The sequence below is a fragment of the Phyllostomus discolor genome, chromosome 6 (assembly GCF_004126475.2).
Source record: "Phyllostomus discolor isolate MPI-MPIP mPhyDis1 chromosome 6, mPhyDis1.pri.v3, whole genome shotgun sequence".
NCBI lineage: Eukaryota > Metazoa > Chordata > Mammalia > Chiroptera > Phyllostomidae > Phyllostomus > Phyllostomus discolor.
The window spans coordinates 151,594,688-151,614,688 of NC_040908.2; the positions used below are offsets into that span (position 1 = coordinate 151,594,688).

Sequence of the window (20,001 nt, forward strand, 5' to 3'; positions counted from 1 at the left end):
AATAGGTTATACGTTCCTAATAAGCCAGAGCTGTGTTTTTTGAATCCTCTATTCTGTGCCATTTCATGTAAACATACTCACTGTTTCCTGCTTCCTGACGATATATAGCACAATGTCTTATTGGTACAACTTCAACATCTGGGGAACTCTTAGTTATCAAATACTTTGCAAACTAGTTTTGCATGTCCAAGAAGTTTTATTGTTAGTGAAGGAAAGATTTGTGTGATACTACACAAGAATAATAACCGTCTCTTCTGTTTCTCCCTCTTCCTTCTTTCTTCTGACCTCTCATCCTCCCTCCCTTTGGCTACACTGTACTATACAAGTATTCATATTTTGGATGAGAGAAAATGAGTACCATTTTACTGATGATTTAGTGCAGCACTTAATGAGAATATGTTTGTCCCCCGGAAAATGGTTGACTTTTTTCCTCACCTGTTCTAACATTGAATAAGTTATTTCTTCAACTGCAACTGTTATCTTTGTAGAGTTGTATGATCAATGTTTACAACCCATTTGAAGAGTGAGAAATAGAGGAAGAATAAAGTTGCTGTTGGTGAACAAAAATCCTGAACTTGGTGAGTTTTTATTGCTATTGCTTTAGGATAGTTTCTGGCAGCTCATTAATTCTCTTGACAAGATCATTTAAAATGAATTTCTGGTAAAGGATGTGATTCATCATCAAAAGTACACCCCAATGCCATATACCACCCCCTCCATCTAGTTTGCAGTCTGTGCTTATTTAAAATACATCCAGTTTGTCAATAATTGTATACTCTTCTCTGGGAAGTTGGCCATAACTCAAAACTTTCATTGCATAGAGAAAGGAAATATACAAGAGAAAAAGCTCCATAAATTTTGCAGTGCAATGCAATTCAAAGACACTGATATCACAGAGACTGTGTTTGATGGTATGGGTAAAGTAAACTCTACAACACTGAAATGCCATGCATCTTTCTATAAGTATTAAGAAAATTTTGTTACACCTGTGTCATTAAGTGGATACTTATTGAGTACCTGTGTATTTGCATGCCTTCAGCCAAAGATATAGTAATCAAGAAGAGGTGAATGGTGTTGCCTTCTTGGGGATTAGAGTCTGGAATTCTTCTCAAAAATAAAGTATTAATGAGTTAAAAGAATGTGGACATCATTAGTATTCTCCCCCCAATGTTCTATTTTCCTTCTCAGGCATGTAATAGGATTCGGATGAGTAGGGACACTTTCCTACCCCTCTGAAGTTAAGTGTGGATATGTGTATGAATGTGTGCACATACTTTGTCCAATAACATGTGAGGGGAAGTTACAAGTCACTTTTTGGGTAAAGGATTTAATAGTCAGTGTATAATTTTCATGTTACTGTTTAACTCTATCTCCATTGGCATCTGTAAGGCATAAAGATGAAATCTTCATTTGCTTTCAGTCCTAATAATGAGACAGTATAGAGCTAATCTACACTGGATGCATAGTGCAGGTAAAAAATATACCTTTGTGCCCTGGCTGGTGTAGCTCAGTGGATTGAGCATGGGCTGCGAACCAAAGTGGCGCAGGTTCGATTCCCAGTCAGGGCACATGCCTGGGTTGCAGGCCACAACCTCCAGCAACCGCACATTGATGTTTCTCTCTATCTCCCTCCCTTCCCTCTCTAAAAATAAAATCTAAAATAAATAAAATCTTTATTTAAAAAAAATATACATTTGTTATTTTAAGGCACTGATATGTTGTCATTGATTTTTACTAGTCTATTTTGACTCATAAACAAACTTACACAAATGAACAGTGCTGTCATATCATGACTTAAAATGAGTGATTTTGACTTAATGGACACAAATAGTCAAGAAATTGTGATAGGAGACGAAGAAGATGGTAACCTGTCTCAACTGAAAAGCATTTAGTGAAGATTTCACCTCTTACATGTTGGCAATCATTCCACAGAACTAATAAATGTATGTCTTTAGAGAAAACTAGAATGTAGGATGTTAATTCTCTATGTTGTGTATGTTCAGCAAAGCACTAGGAAAAAAATTGAAATGAGTTCAGAAAATAATTAGCTAGCTTATAATTAGTAATTAAAGAGAATAAAGAGAGTCTATGAATTCAGAGACTTGCAGCATAAAATAATAAAACAAGGAGAACTTTGGGGGGCAAAGTTCATTAAAAACCAAGGCTATAGTAAAGATATAATCAAAAGTGTGACCATCACAGCCATTGTTAAAAGCCCTGAGGGATTACAGAGTCTCAGAGTAAGGGTCCAGCTGCATAGTCAATCATTTCAATTAGATACATTGGCCGTGAAACAAGAGACAAAGGGTGTAGTGATCCCACTGAAACACAATAGGCCCTAAGAGCCCATTATTCAGCCTAGATAGAGAAAGAAGTAATTTGAACAGGAAACTGTGGACAGCAGGACCTGAAGTCACATTTAGAGCATGCTCAGTACAGCATGGCAGATAGCATGTGCTGATCTCAGAGACTGATGTAGATATAAAACAATGTATGTCTATCAAAGCTGATGTAAAACGATATATGCCTATCAGAACTCATGTAAACAGGTGCCTAGCAGAGCTGAGGTACACAACATGTGTCTATTGAGGCAGAGGAAATAAATACGTGTTTACCCAAATTAAGGCAAACGTGCTTATGAGAAATTGTGCAAAATCAACATGACATTGCAATCGAATGAAGCATACAAGCAGAGGACTTCAGACCATGGACAAAGCATCTGGAGAGTGAGTCACTTTGAGATGTTCTGCATGTTCCACCTGAGCTTCTGTCCTTCTGACTCTGCCTTGCAAGATGATGACCACCCTCTGTTGCCTCCCGGACCTGGATCTGATCTGGACTCTTGGGTGTTGGTTTTGTTATCCCCCAATTCTCTTGTGTGATGTACTTCCTGATTGGTTCTGAGTGATTATTATTGTTACTAGGTTGGTATGAATTTGGACTGAATCTTTATGAATGAAACCTGAGTTAATAGCATTGTCACCTGTGTTGGCTCATTGTTAATTCTTGGTTCCAGCATCACCTGTAAGGCCTGTGGTTGTATAGGCCAGCCCAGCACTTCTGGTTCTTAAGGCTCAGGTCAGATGAGCCGAGCTGGGTCCAAAGGCTGACTTACAGGAAAGAATGCATGGTATTGTGAAATACATCCTCTCAACAGGAACCAAAGAAATGTATCAAAAGCAAAGAAACCTACCTTACAAAGTACCACTGTTGTAGCTAACATATATTCTACCAGGGTCTGAGAGACAAGGAGTCAGCTAAGTTTTTGAGAAAAAGATTCTGAATGCTTGAAATTTGAAAAAGATACATTTTGCCTTGGGCAAAAAATGTGTCATAACAGCTGCTCACCCCTCGCCTAAGACAGCATATTCTCCAAGGTATGTGTGAGATGTGGCTGAGGAAGAGGATGAAGAAAAGAATCTCCCAAAAGGATAAACTGAAAGGAAATGTGCAGGGAATCCATGAACATGGAACTGCTCCGTAGAGCGGTTTCTAATCAGGAACATACCCAATCCTCAGGAAGTGCTTCTTCCAGTCAATGTTCGATCATTACCTACAAACCATGAGAGGGAGACCTAATTTGCTTTTTGATTTGTAGGTCTCTAGGCCAAGAAGAGCAATAGCCAGACTGCTGAAGAGACTACAGGGCCTGTTTTAGGGTTTGAGACACTGAGCTGGACTCAGCAACTGGATGCCCTCTCTGGGTTTTTCCTTCTAGGGAGGAAGTGTGCTCTGCATGTAAATGAGAGTCTGTATTACTCAGGGTTCTCCAGAGCAGCATGAACAACATGGGGTGTGTGTGTGTGTTTGTGTGTGGGTATGTATTTGTGGTCCTGTTGGGCCACATAAATTTTATCCTTCTCTTTCTAACCTTGTTACTCTGTCTGCCTAAGGATTGCACTTACGTTAAAAGCTGGACTAATGCCCATGGATATCATCTTTTACCTATTTAAAAAAGATCTCTTTAAAATGAAGAATATTCTTTGCTATCTGTCTATCTATATATCTATCTATCTATCTACCTATACATTAATATATATTTTAAGGAGCAGGCTAGACCTTCAAGAAGAGTAGCAGTTGACCTAAAGACACACTGTGGGCACAATTCCTTCTTGCTCAGGGGAGGCCATACTTGGTTCCTTCAACTGACTGGGTGACAACCGCCCACGTTACAGAGGGTGACCTGCTTTACTCAAAGTCCACTGATTGAAACATTCATCTCATCCAGAAATTACCGGCACAGAAACATCCAGAATAAGTTTGACCAAGTAGATATATTGTGGCCCAGTAAAGCTGATACAAAAAAATGTTTAATATTTAGCTTTTTGTTTTTTGCTCCTGTGCACCATCTCCATCTGATTCTGCTCTTCCATGCAGCCCTCTTTCACTTTTCAAACTGTTGTGAACACCACGGAGCCACCCAGGTTGGCTTTCCCACCCTCAAGCCCCCATGGAGTTTCGTGACACCCAAGTAATTAGTAAATGGTCCAGGGAATATATGCTACCTCATCCTGGATTCTGGAGATAGGACAGTAAAGAGAAGGACCCCTGGATTACTAGCAATTGTTACATGGTATGCATGAGAAGGAGCCCTTGCTATTTTAAGCCACAGAGGTAGCTGGTTATTTCTTCCACAGTATAAGCCAGCCCATTTTGCTGACAGAATGTGTAACAAAAGGATAGTTGTCTTAGGAAGACATATCCTATGAAATATTTAAAGTACAGATTTTGGGTTTAGATAGACAGATGCCAAATCCCAAGACTATCCCTTTCTAGCTGTGTGACCATAGCAAAAATTATTCACTTTCTCTGATCACTAGTTTTAATCATCCATAAACTAGAAACAATTAGGCATTTATTAAACATCTACTATATGGCAGGCATTATTCTAGGTACCATGAAAGTAAAGATGCATAAAATATGTTCTGAAACAAAAATTACATGTCTATTGACAAAAAAGTATATAATGTTAGTAAATTCTTAATTCACCACAAAAACACTGTAGCTAGTCAATAAATGTTTTTGATTTCTTTGAGTGCTTATTTTAATGTAGAGAGATCCTAATTTTACTGTTTTAACAGTGCTGATGCCACCTGCTAACAGGTGGTTAAAAAGACAGAAGTCAAAATCTAAGTCATTTTTCCTTTAATCAACATAAATGCCAAGAACCAGTCAGAAAGGAGTTTCGTTAAATTGCCTGTTTGCTTTGGTATTCAGTACAAATGCCAAATTCATCACAAGTCTCCAGGGGGAGAGAGTACTTCCAGCAGGCAGTGATGCTTTCTGGAGAGAATATCTTCTTTCTTTCCTCTCTCTAACCTCTACATTGTACATTATGTTCTCTCCTCTTTCTCTGTCCTCAATAAACAAGACCCAGATAAGGACATAAATGGGCACTTAACAGAAGGAAAAATACGCATAGACAATAAACACATGAAAACTATTAATGTTAATTAATGGCAAAGAAATCAAAGTAATCTGAGAGAAGCATTGTCATCTGCTATAGACGGAATACTCTGACACCCTAAAATTTGGATGTTGTAACCTAATCCCAATGTAATGGTGTTCGGAAGTGGGGACTTTGGGAGTGGCTTAGGTCATAAGGTTGGAGCCCTCACAATTGGCATCAGCGCCCTCGTAAAAGAGAACCAGAGATCATCCTCGCATTGTGCTCCATGCAAGAGCACAGCAAGGAGATGCTGTCCGTGGAGCAAGAAGCAGGTGCTCACGGGGCACCAAATCTTCCAGTGCCTTGATCTTGGATTTTGCAGCCTCACAAACTATGAGAAATAAACGCTTGCTGTCTAAGTCACCTGGTCTATGGTGTTTCACTACAGCAGCCCAAATGGACTAAGAAAGCATCCATCAGACTCGAAAATATTAAAAAATAAAAACTGAATCGCTCTCCTTCTTTGCTGGATAACAACTTTCTAGATTTAACAGGGATGTAAAACAGCCAAATCACATGTGTCTATTACTCCAATATTTTGTTTAGGGGAACTGATTCTATAAAATGAGTGGAGGATAGCTACAAAAAAAGGTGTGGGCTTGTTCATCCTGGCACTGTTTCAAACAATATAAATTGAATACTATATACTTGTACTCTTAGAGTATTAGTTAAATAAATCAAGATAAAGTCTACAGAAAATACCAAACTAACCTTTAAAAATTTTACACACATGGTTGTTAAGAAAAAAAGTAATAGGTAGTAGAATAAAAATTAAGATTATACGCACAGAGAAAATATCTGAGTAAACATGTTTCAGTGATAATAAAGATTATGTTTGCCAAGGAAGTATCAAGAGTGTTTGGATTCTTGAGGGTGTTTCTGTATTCTCTGATATTTCCAAAATGAGCATGCATTTCTGCTACTTCAGAAAATAGTAAGAAAGGTAAGCAAAGCTAATAAAACCTAGCTTATGTCAGTAATATGGCAGGTGTTGACCACTAAAGGGTATCATCCAACATCTAGTCTTCACTAGGAGTAAGAAAATCTGTATTTGTTGATGGCTAATTACATTGCTGTTACCAATAAGAATCACAGATGATTTTTTAAGTTGCCAAGAAATACATCTTGCATACACAAAGAAATGTTAGGTTCTTTCCAGAGTAGCAGGAAAGCAAAATATATGTCAATTCTGTACAGGATGAATTAGAAGTGAAAGGATTTCAGCCCTTCTCTCTTTGGTATTGCTTGCTGAATAGATGATTTCCATAACATGTTATTAAAGCCTTTTCAGACAGTCAAAAGTGGATTAATAGCAAAGAGCATATAGATTATAATGTAATTTCTGTTATTGTAACTGAATATTTTTTTTTTGCCTGCAAGTGGGAAGAACTCAGTGGCATTCTTTTGACAGGCTGCAGTTCACTTTAATGTTTCACACAGAAGTTGATTTTTGTCTAATGACAGGGAGGAGAGGTTGCATTTTAGACCGCTATGCACTCATCTTACAGAAAAAATGTCTCAGGGTGGGCAGAACTTTTCATTTATTTTTCATGCTTTTTTCTAAGAAATCAAGGAGAAACATTTTTTTTATAAGTAGACGCAAACATACATGGCTTCAAACATGTAAAAGTAAAAGGAAAATTAAATAAAAATATTTCTTTTAAGACCTATAACTCAAGTAGTAAAATCAATGGCTTTCTTTCTGTTTCACTACCTAAATTTGATGGATGTTGTAGCAATTTTCCTCATTTAAAATAACAGGGACTTCTAGATGGCATGTTAAGTGATGAGGTCTGAGAGTTCTTCAGAATCCAATTCACACACACACACAGTCTCCAGTGTCTGATCACCTAGTCTCAGAAATAAAAAGATTAAGGTATCATGTACTCCATATCATGTATCCCTTGCTATTTTATATATCACATAAAAGGAAAACATGTTCACCATTAAGCTACTTTGCACTATTATAAGACTAACTTTAGTTTTAGAGTTGGAAATTTTTGGAAAAAATTACACTTAGAACTGATGATATTTGCTAATTCATGATACAGAAGTAGGTGCATATCAATAATGCAATTGTATTTGAAATAATCTCTCTTTAAAGATTTATTTATTTATTTATTTATTTTTAGAGAGGGAAGGGAGGGAGAAAGAGAGAGAGAAACATCAATGTGTGGTTGCTGGGGGCCATAGCCTGCAACCCAGACATGTGCCCTGACTGGGAATCGAACCTGCGATACTTTGGTTTGCAGCCCGAGCTCAATCCACTGAGCTACGCCAGCCAGGGCTTGAAATAATCTCTCTTTAAAACTGAATTAAATATCTAGTTCATCAAATAATACCTAACATTCATTAAACATTTACTCTGTGGCAAGTATCTTTCTTAAAGATATCTAAATATAATTTTTATAAAACTGTAGCAATTTGGAAAAATCCTTGGCCTATGGGTGCACACACAGTATACTAAGATTAAAACTATATAAGAAAATAGAGGAAAATAAACTAAAATTACAATGGCTATAGATTAGAATTAAAACTTTATTCCTGGGTGGAAATGGGAGGGAGGTGAGGAGGGATGGGAGGGTGGGCTGGGATGGGAGTAAAGGACAGAAAACTGTACTTGAATGATTAAAATAAAATTAAAAAAAAAGAAAAAACCTTTATTCCTCAATTTCTTAAGCTTTCATATAGAGCTATAATTTTTTTCTATAATTTCATAGAAGCAAATAAATTTCAAATACCCAAATGCTGTACAAAAATTTTGGTGGGCAATTACCTATAGCATTAGGTTTAATATTAAGAACGGTATCTCTCTTTAACATAGACATTTAAAAAAATGTTGCAAGACTAATTTATGTAATTGAATTTGGATCATATTTGTCATTTGAGGTCTTCTTTGATGGAAGACATCTAATTCTGTTCCTTTTAAACATCTCTTCTTTAAAAATATATTAATAAAAATAATACATTTTTAAAAATCTTTGACTTATTGAATGCCAACAATACCAATGTAGCTATACTTCTTTTGGTAAATATGGCTACCTATACAAATCAATCCCTTTATCAAGGTCTAAAATAGTTTAACTTCTGCCCTAATAGTCAATTAACTTCTAACACCTTCTAAAAAAAATTAAATAGGTGAAAGTTTGATTTGTATATCCTGAAAGATTCAATACTGCTTTAGTATATACTGAGAGATTCAGTGTACAAATCAGATTTTAGTGCTGTTTCTTTATAGAAAAAGAAGTACACAGAAAATGATACCACCTTCTAATAATTTAATTCCTAAATATGTTTTGGAGGTCAATCTAAATGTATGGAAAGAAACAAGAAGCATTGCAAGTGCAATATTTTACCTTATTTTCCTAAGACTTTATTCTGTATTGACAAGTAGTTCATGCCTATGATCTAAATGCTTAAAGTGAATTTGTTGCTTTGCACTATGAGTGATAATTTTGCAAAGCTGTAGTCTATATGAGGCTAATTAAGGGTCTCACAGAAAGACACTGTACCAGAGTTATGGCAGGAAATAGTTGGCATACTCAAATTAAGATGATTTGAGGAGTGTACATATTTAAAATGGGGCTATTTACAAAGAGGTACCAGGTGTGGAGGAACCTGGGAGTAGGATTTTGAGCTATTAAGAAAAAGTGAGTCGTTATTGATGGGTCAGAAGGGAGAAGGGTGTGTGTGGGGAAACTATTTATACAGATAGTGTCTTCACATTTCATACATAAAGGTAACTTTGAAAAAAAAAAAAAAACAACAAAACAGACCTTTGGCTGAGGGAACCAGCCAGCCTCAGAACTTGCTGAGAGGAATCGTAGGGACGGAATATCATTGCTACTCTTTCTTGTTATCTTTTGCCGGGGATCTCATTGGTCAAAGAAAGGACTGTTGTCCATTGGCCTAGCCTTAACAAGTCAGCCCCCAGGACAGAAGGAAACGTAAAAGGAATAAATGAAGGATATCCAACTGAATAACCAAATGGAGCTCACAAAATGAATGCAACTGAATTTGGGGTCCCTTTAGTTAGTGCCTCTGATATATCACATAAATTTACAGTTGCAGAGACTGGCAGAATATGCCAAACTGATTATAGAAGAAGCACAGACCATACAGGCATCCAACTTACTGCATTAAAAACTGAGAGACCTCCTAAATTAATGAACATCAATGAGCCTTTCTGACTATGAACTGTTACCAATTCTAGATTTTTAAAATGTTATGGCTTTGGGAATCATTTAAATTTTGCAGACAGATGCCCCTGATAAACAGCAATGACATAAGTGAGCATCATACAAGCAATAAAATTTTAAAATTTTAAATTTTATGTCTGCACATGGGTCACATTCAAGAGATTCTACCGTGAACAAAGCCAATTAAGTATAACATCATTTTCCTAAATAAATACTTTTCTCCATTTAAAGTAACAACTAACAGAAGAAACAGAAACATTTACTTAACAATAAAACATTTGGCCCACAAGCTACCAAACGTCACTCTGGACTGGCCTGATCCCTCTTCACTGAACGTAAGCGATCCCAGAGGCCTGAGCAAGGTGCATGAATGGGAAAGTCAGTCCATGGGTTTCGGTGTGCTGCCCATGGGTGATGCTGGAAACAGTGTACCAAAAGAGTCTTTGAATATCCTACGTGGAGAAAATATACTCGAATCAGGCTGCTGATCCAAATGAATTAGAGGAAGGAGGATAAAATCAGAACCTATTTTGGAAAGGCACAAGTTAAGATAGAGGAAAAGTGAGTGTAGAATAATCCCTAGGTGTGTATTCAGGTTCCTAAAACAGTTTTTACAGATTTTCTATACATTCTGATGGGCATTTACTGGGTGCATATAAGGGACCTCAGAGAGGATTTTATTTTCTTAAAAATAGTTTAATCAATGGCTATTCTTTTCCTGAGTAGTTGCACTTTCTTTAATGTGTGCATAAGATACATGTGGATAGATATTCTGAATTATTTAAATAAAAGAATCATAAATACAAAGCATATAGGTAATAATATATTCAGCATAGGGTTTTTTATATAATTACTTAAATGATTTAAAATGTTTTATAAAATTACTATCCTATCATTTTTATACTTTAATTTAATGGACACACTATTTTATTAATGGTAATACTATGTGATCAGAGCAAACTTAGAGGACCTTCAGTACTTAAAAGTATTAATTCAACTCATTAATAATCACCCATTAGTAAGCCTTTGTAAAGAGTTGTAGGCTCCAATAATCAAAACAGTATGGTACTGGCACAAAAACACTCATGCAAATCCATGGAACAGAATAGAGAGCCCAGAAATAAACCTCGCTTATATGGTCAAATGAATCTACCACAAAAGAGGCAGTAATATCATGTGGGGAAATGACAGTCTCTTGACTAAGCATATTGGAAAAACTGGACAGATATATGCAAAGAAATAAAGAAAAAGAAACTGGACAACTTTCTTACATCATATAAAAATAGACAGAAAAATGCACTAAAGACTTAACTGTGAGGCCTGAAACATACAAAAAATTCTCAGAAGAAAATAAGTCAGTAAACACTTTGACATCAGTTTTAGCAATATCTTTGTGGCTCTGACTCCTCCGGCACGGTGAACAAGTGTAAAAATGAACAAATGGGACTGCATCACACTGAAAAGCCTCTATATAGCACAGGAAACTTTCAATAAAACACAAAGACAACCTACTAAATGAGAGGAGAGATTCTCAAATAATATATCTGATAATTGATATCTAAAACATAAGAAACTCACAAATCGACATCAAAAAAATCTGATTTGAAAAATATAGGACCTCCCTGGCTGGCGTAGCTCAGTGGATAGAGCATGGGCTGTGAACCAAAGTGTCACAGGTTCGATTCCCAGTCAGGGTACATGCCTGGGTTGCAGGCAATGACCCCTAGCAACCATACATTGATGTTTCTCTCTCTCTCCCTTTCTCCCTCCCTTCCCTCTCTAAATATAAATAAATAAATAAAAAAGAAAAGAAAAATATAGGACCTGAGTAAACACTTTTCAAAAAAAAGACATAAAGATTACCAGTAGACATGTGAAAAGATGCTTAACATCACTAACTATCAGGGAAATGCAAATCAAAAACCACATTGAGATATTAGCTCACACCTGTCAAAATGACTATTATCAAAAAAGTGAACAAATTGAAACTTTCCTACACTGTTGGTGGGATTGTAAATTGGTGCAACCACTATGTAAAATAGTATGGAGATTACTCAAAAAATTAAAAATAGAACTACCACATGACCCAGCAATTTCACTTTCCGGTATTTATCCAAAGAAAACAAAAACACTAATATAATTTGAAAAGAAATATTTGCATCCCTGTCTTCACTGCAGCATTATTTCCAACAGCCAAGATATGGAAACAACCAGTGTCCATTTATATTGATGAATACATAAGATGTCAGACACACACACACACACAGAGGAATATTTCCCAACAAAAAAGAATGAACTCTTGTCATTTGCAATAATATGGATGGACCTAGAAGATATTATGCTAAGTCAAATCTGTCAGACAGTGAGACACATACCTTATGATTTCACTTATATGTGTAATCTAGAAAAATCAAACAAAATAGATGCATAAATACATAGAACAGACTCATTGTTGCCAGCCACAGGAGAGGGAATGGAGAGTTGTGTGGAAAAGGTGAAGGGAAATAAGAGGTACAGACTTGAAACTATAAAATAAATAAACCAAGGGGATGTAATGTATGTCACAGAGAATATAGCCAATAATATCAGACTAACTTTGCACAGTGATACATGGTTACTAGACTTATTGTGGGACCACATTGTACATTGTATAGAGGTTGAATCAATATGTTGTACAGCTGAAACTAATATACTATTTTATGACAAATATACATTAATAAAATTAAAAACAAGAAGAGTTATGGAGGTTAAGGGGATAAGCATGTTAATGGCCCTGACCTCTAGGGGTGGAGACGCTGATAAAGTGATGAGGCTCATATAAAATTAAGAGTCATTAAGATAGATTATGTTACGGGATATAAGAGAATTCAAAATGTGGCTACGGGTTGAATAACAGAGGGGGGAGCTATTGTAGTTAGTAACCTTAGTGAACATAATTGAAGCAGTGCTTAAAGCAAAATTGTAACACTTGGGTAAATAGTGGGAAGTGAAATGGTAATGAAAATTAACTCATTTAATTATTGAGCCCATATCATTTTAGATACTGTGCTAGGTACTAAAAGCACAGTATACTAAACAAAATAAAAATAAGCCCTTTCCCTTGCAGGGCTTATTTTACAATATCATACAATTGCCATAAATTGGCAAAGTATATTGACAGTTCTATAAAGAATGTGAAATGAGTAAAAGGAAGCTAAGAAGGAAAAAAAAAACTGAGAATAGGGAGATAAAGAAGGCTTGTTTTGTTATTTTAATTGGCTGATTTTTTTCAGGATAAGGTCAACATAAGCATGGTTGGTTTTACCTGTGTGAGGCAAATTAGGAAAATGGAGAAATGTAAATCAGAAATGAATAACTAATTTAATAAAGTTGATAAAGAAATGTAAAGTGTGAGGATTAAAATCTAATATTTTGACAAACAGGAAATAGAGTACCGATAGATATATTCTGAGGTCTAAAGAAGAAAAAAATCAGTGTTGTTCACACCAAATAGCCTCATCTTTTCTAGAAAGCAGAAAGTTGTTTCATCTGAAACTGAGGAATTCTGGGGAAGATTTAAATTCAAGAAGAATAGAAATTTTGAACAACCATGGAAGGACTAGGACATTTTAAGTGGCCAAATTCCACTAAGGACCAGGAAGGATCACACATGAAAATGTTTAATATCTTTAATCTGTCAGCAAACCATCATGGTCCTTGTCTGCATGGAGCATTTGAGCTAGTGACACATACACAAAACAATCAAATAATTTACACAAAAATACATGAACTTGGCAATCAGAGAGGTAAGCATGGTAGGGGATAAAGCTGAACGGGAACAAGGAGGTTAGAGGGAATCCAGTGCAATTGGTTAACTTTGGATTCAAGGAGGCAAATAACACTAAATGTGGCATCTGGTAGATCAGAGTGGTAGAGAAAGAACACAGGAGGATAAATAATGAGTTCAATAGGAGTGATGGAGTGGAGTAAGTAGGAATATACACAGCTGCGGTCAGAAAGCAGGCTTTCAAGGTTTTACCAGCAGCAGACAGCCAACAGAGACACAGTGGTTCCAGGCAGAAATGCAATGTGTGAGCTTCAAGGAGAAATAATAGAGCCAGGTGCACACACAAACTTCATTCTCCCCAGAGGGAGCTTGCCCAAGACAAGGTTCCAGCAGTTACCATATTAATCCACAGTCTACTCCAAGGCTCTTTAAGTCACATATGAGACAATTTTTCTTTTTCCTTTTTAGCAAAAGATATTAATCTGGTACTCACATGCATTCAGTGGGTCAGTGTTCCCAGTTTATTTGGTCCCACTTTCACCGGGTGATCTTGCAGCCTGGCAAGACAGAGAACCATTTCTAGGAAAGAGTAGAAATTAAGCATGACGTTACACTTAAGGAAGAGAGAAAATAACTCAAGCAAAATTATTTGTAATTAAAATCTGCCTCATAGAATAACCTAGAGGGAGTAATTTATATTTCTATAAATTTCTCCAAGTACATATTCATTTTATAGTATGTCATCTGTGAGACTGTTCCAAGAACACAGAAGACTTTTTAAAAGATGACAGTAATCATAATATTGGTTCTGGACAAATATCTCTTTATCAAATTTTTCTTTCTATTGGACTGTAGATCAAGGCTCTTTTATAGAGTATCAACTGCTATTATAGCTTCATTTTTCTTTGCACACTCTATTTTAGTCCAATGATCGTATTCCTCATTCCCGAACATGCTCGCCTTTTCATGCCTCTGTGGCATTGCTCATGCCATCTTATCTGCCTGAAATATCACTATCCTTTCGTCCACTCCCATTTGCCACCCAACACACTTGTAAGTCATTCTTTAATACCCAGCTCAAATGTGACCTTTTGTTCCCGTGAAGCTAACAAAATTCATCTCTATCTCATCTACTATATCCCCACAGACTATTGCTTGCCATTTATTATGAGACTTATAACCAGTATTTTTAATTCTATCTCCCTGCCTTTGAGCTCTGAAGAGAGGAAGAATGTTTTAGCTGTGAGAGCTTTTTAATTTTCTCCCCCCTCAATTCACCATCTACCTTATCCACATAATGTTCATTTAAATATAATGTACAATTGCTTCTTGCTCTATCTTGAAGTCAATCAGCCATTTAGTAATGCTACAGTCAGGCTTTTAACTATACCAATCTGATATTCCTTTTCAGTGAAAATCCTTTTCTTATTTGGCTTCCAGAGAATCATTCTCTCTACTTTTCTGCCCTCAGTTGATTACATGTAGTCTTTTCTGAAGTTTTCTCATTTTCCCAGCCTTGTCATAATACAATGTACCACAATTCATATTGTAAACATCTTTTCTTTTCTATTAGACTAACTCCCTTTGAGATCTAATCCAAGCTTATGACTTTAAATATCAGCTATACGCCTGAGACTGACAATCTTTTATTTTATCCCAGACCTCTGTATGAGGCGCAAAATTTGTAAGCCATTGCCGACTTTATAGTCCCACTTAGAATGCTAATTAGCAGTTTAAAATCAGCATATCCTAAACTGAGCTTCCTCCCACCACCAATTTTCTCCTCCTACAACTTCTTCTAATACAAGGGAAACTTTATCCTACTTTTTCTTATCCCCCAAAATGTGGAGTCATCTTGGATCTCCTCTTTCTCCCATACCTATAGCAAATACATTACCAAATCTGACTGGTGCTAACTTTGCAAGATATCCAAAAGGTATCTAAAATATGAGCACTCTTTCCTTCTCTACTTCTAAAATATTGGTCTCAGCTGCTATGAGTTCTGTTAAATTTATTGCAATGGAATCCCACTTTATTCTCTCCCTTCCTTTGGTCTATTCTCCAAGTAGAAACCAGAATGATTCTATTAAAAGTTAAATCAGATTATGTCTCACTCAAAACCTTCCAGTCACTTTCATCTCATTCTAATAAAAGCCAAGATCACTAAAAGGCTTGTTAAAATCCCACATGATCTGGTCCCATGCTAGTTCTCAGGCATCCCTCCCATATTCACCCTGCTCATACCACGAAGCCTTCCTGGCTGCTGCTCTAAAATCCTGGGCATGCCTCACACCCTGGGCTTTGCTTCTGTGGTTCCCTCTCCTTGAAATGCTCTCCTGCTGATGCAGGTGAACCTCTTACAAACCTCCACTGAGTCTTTACTCAAATGTATTCATTTTTTTCAGCGTAGGCGTCCCTGTCTGCCCTACTTAAAAGTGGGTGCCCTCCGACTTGCACTGACTATCCCTGTTCTCTCCTTCTTTTGTAAGCACTTAATCCACTAAATAGATTATGCCTTTCATGTTGAGATTTTTCTGAATTGTTCTCCTAGCCCATTAAGCAAGTAAAAACCACAGGGCAGGAATCTGCATTGGTTTTGTGTGCCTCTGTACTTCCGACACCTTGAATAATGCCTGGTACATGGTAAGGGCCAAGGCGAGAAATGAGCAAACCTAGGTTCCGGTTCCTGTTTCACCATGTTCGGTTACATAACTTTACTCTGAGCCTCAGATCCTTATCTGTAAAACTGGATAATAACATCTCAGATAGTTTCCCAAGGGAGCCAAGTAAATAAAATGGGACAATTAGCAAATTATGTTTTGAGTGTCAAAAGTTACTAAATGACGCACAGCAACTTGAATATTATACAACACAGTCAAGTCTTACTTCAATACTAATGCAAACTGTGTATTATATTACAATTTATAAGGATTTAGTTTCAGTGATTTTCAGAGATCAACTTAGATCATAAAAGCTAATTTGTGGTGAACTCAGAACCGTTGGTTTTTTTAACTATAAAGTAGGCCAGATTCTACCGTATTTACTATTAGTAACACCTAAAAATAGTCTATTTATATTTGCCTAATTTACAGAGCCAGGAAAATATCATAAGATGGCATAAAGTTAATAATGACAACTATAATATCTAACCTATTTGAGAACTTATTCTACATCAGATACTAATATTAGTAATTACCTATATCAGTTCATTTAGTTTGCAAACAAACCTGGATGCAACTATGATTATCACCATCTAAAAGTGAAGACAGAGGCATAGAGAGATTAAATAATTTGCGCATGGACACACAGTTTGTAAGTGGTGAAAACGACATGCCAACCTAGGTGGCTTTGTGACACACAAAAAAATCGTATTTAAAATTCTCCTCTATCTTCCTCAGTTTTATTGAGATTTTACTGACATGTAATATTACATAGGTTTAAGTTGTACAACATAATTTGATATATGTATCTATTAAAAATGATTACTACAGTAAGTTTAATTAACGTCTATCATCTCACATTGTTACAGTTGTTTTCTTGTAATGAGAACTTCTAGAATATACTACCTTAGCCACTTTCAAATATTCAATCAGTATTGTTAATTATAGGCATTATGTTGTGCATCACTCCCTAGAATATATCATTTGGCGATAAGCAGAGTGCCAAAGAGCTAGTCACTCTTATACCCAACTGAGGAAGTTCAGGGAGTATCTGGAAGCCTAATAATGTGCTAAAACAACAGAGTAACTGATACTATGATAACATTCTTTAGGTCCTGTGTACTGATAGTTAACTAATTACTTAAGAAGCATTCGATCTTCTCTGTAATTCACTCTTCTTTCTAGCCCTCTGTGAACTGATTCATTGGAATGTTGGAGACTAATAGCGGTAATTCACTCTGTGATTACCAAGAGCCAATAAAATAGTTATGACAAATATCATCTAATTAGAAGAGCCACTGCTTGAGTCGCTTGAAAAAGAATTGCTTGGGAATGTTCTATCAGTATCGGTCTTGCTTTTGGCAGAAGGGGGAGAAGATGAAGGAAGAGGCCCACATCCTCCTCTAGCTCTGACAATCCATGTCCTTCTGATAAACAGCTATTTTGGCAGCAGGGGAAAACTAGTCTCCCTCTGACCTCTCTGCATTTGGACAAAAGTACTACAAAGAGCCTGAACTGTCGCAGAAAAAAGTTCCAGGAAAGGGATGAGCAAATCAGAGATAATTCACTCTGCGTGACATCAAACCAAGGAACAGTTTTAGGACATGCCCATGCCACACCAGGGAGAGACTTGGGACAAATCGTTACCATCATAATCACGATCACAGCAGTAGGTAGCACGGGTTGAACGTGTATACTGTGCTTAATATTATCATAAGTGCATCACTTGCTTTATTTTGATTCTGTAATATACAGACTGGCTGGGAGGTGCCATTGGTTAGCTTGAGCCAGGGAAGGCCCCTTAGGTAGGCAAACAGGATGCTCCTAAAAGTACAATGTAAGTGAGGCAGACTGGAGAAAATTGAGGCTGAAAGGAGTTCAGCGCTAGTCTAAGATCATGTGATCAGTATCACAGCCGAAGAACTTCCACCTGGCACACCACATCCTTCTCATCGGCTAATCTGCTCCCCACGGCCCCCTCCCTGTCTGTGTCTTTATCCTTAAGTGGAGATAATTATTTAATTGTACAGATGGCAAGTTTTCTCCAACTATAACATGCTACAGCGTGATGGTACTATCTTGCAAATGTTTTAGACACAATCCAGAATTGATAAAATCCCACAATTCTGCCCAGGGTGTCAGTGGGTGTCTGCACAGGGTTGGACAAGTAGGGAAAATACCGCCACCATATTGAAAAGATGATCGTATAATTACACGGTGCTGTATAAACCTCCTTATGGAATAACATCAAGTAAAAAGGGAAAATTTCAAAATAACATGTATTGTGTAATTATGTATATGCTGCATTATGTCTACAATAAGGATAAGATAGAAGAACACAGGACAATTTTCTCATGATTTGTTGGACATAGTATAAGATTGAGTGATACATTTATATTGAACTATTAATATTTTCACAAAATTTATTGTGATATAAATTTTGAAAACATCATATAATATTTAATAATACATGGCATAATGACACTTCTGAAATTCAAAGAGATGCTATAGTTATTCCACATAAATATAGCCAAAAAGTTTGTCCTTAATGCTTGTTATCAGTGACTTTTAAGAACCCCTTTAAAATTGTTGTATCTTCTTTGCACACCCATCAATCTTAGCACACATGCCAGTTAATAATTAATTCTTAAATACTTTAGTTTTCCCTCAAAAATTATCTTATGGTATGTAAGAAATGAATAGCCTAAAAAATGAAAAATGACTTGACTCATTCACTCATTAATTAATTCAGTACAACTTATTTAAATACTCTTTGTTTTAGGCATTACATTAAGAGCTAAGGATTTAACAAAAAAACAGAAATTAGTTTAGTGTCCGGCTATCACAGTCAAGAGTTTCAAGTTAACTCTATGAAAAAGGAAAGGGCTCAAGAAAGAGTCTGAAACAAATTTGCTCTCCTTGTCCTCACTGATAAAAGTAAAGAAAGGTTGGAGAGTCTTGTCCCTATGGCAGCTTTCTGAGTAAATGTTTTCAGAAAAAATTAATACATTGCAGAAAACAATTTAGACATAGTTTTCTAACTCTTCTCCCTTCACTCAATCACCTCGTCATTGGAACATCTGTTCTAACAGAAGGAAAATGTCACAGAGGCAGGACTTATTAAATTCACCACCGTATCCCTAGCACAAAAAACAGTACCTGTGCTATGTCCGTGAGGATCCAAACAAAGGTTAATTCACAGCATGTTCTAGATTACCCTGTTATAAATATGAGTCAGATTTGGTTCTACCTCTCAAGGATATTAATCCAGGTGACAAATTATAGTCATTCATACAGCGGAGACTATGTGTCTGACATATAATACATGCTATTATTTTAATCTTATGTTACCACAGTTCTATCACTTTTTACTTGACCTCACTGCACCTTGGTTTCCTCCTCTGTAAAACAGGAATAATGATTACTTAATGGAGTTGTGAGAAGTATACCAGCGTATCTCAGAGACATTGCATGTTTTGTTCCAGACCACCACAATGAAGTGAATGGCAATAAATTGGGCACATGAATTTTTTGGTTTTCCAGTACAAAGTTATGTTTACACTACCCTGTAATCTATTAACTATGCAATAGCATTATGTCTAAAAAAGCAACATACATAGCTTATATAAAAAGTACTTTATTCTCAGTTTTATATACTCTACTATTGGTTCCTTATAAAATGTTCTTTGTTTAAATTAGTGTATCCTTCATTTCTGATGATCTCTTTTATGATGTTGAGGTCCTCACTAAGTTGCTTGAGCATCCTTATAACCACTGTTTTGAACTCTTCATCCACTAGGTTGCTTCTCTGTCATTTTATTTAGTTCTTTTTCTGGAATTTTGTTCTGTTTTTTTCTTTTGGGCCATGTTTCTTTGTCTCCTCATTTTGGCAGCCTCCCTGCATTTGTTCCTATGTATTAGGTAGAC

At 36.3% G+C, this 20,001-nt stretch overlaps 1 long non-coding RNA gene across 1 annotated transcript in view; it reads right to left on the minus strand.

Moving 5' to 3' along the window:
• Positions 1-20,001, minus strand: part of LOC118501329 — an 876,473-nt gene that overhangs the window by 442,969 nt on the left and 413,503 nt on the right. Inside the window, exon 3 of the long non-coding RNA XR_004903964.1 lies at positions 13,908-13,993. This is a non-coding gene — a long non-coding RNA (uncharacterized LOC118501329). The remainder of the gene's footprint in view (positions 1-13,907; positions 13,994-20,001) is intronic.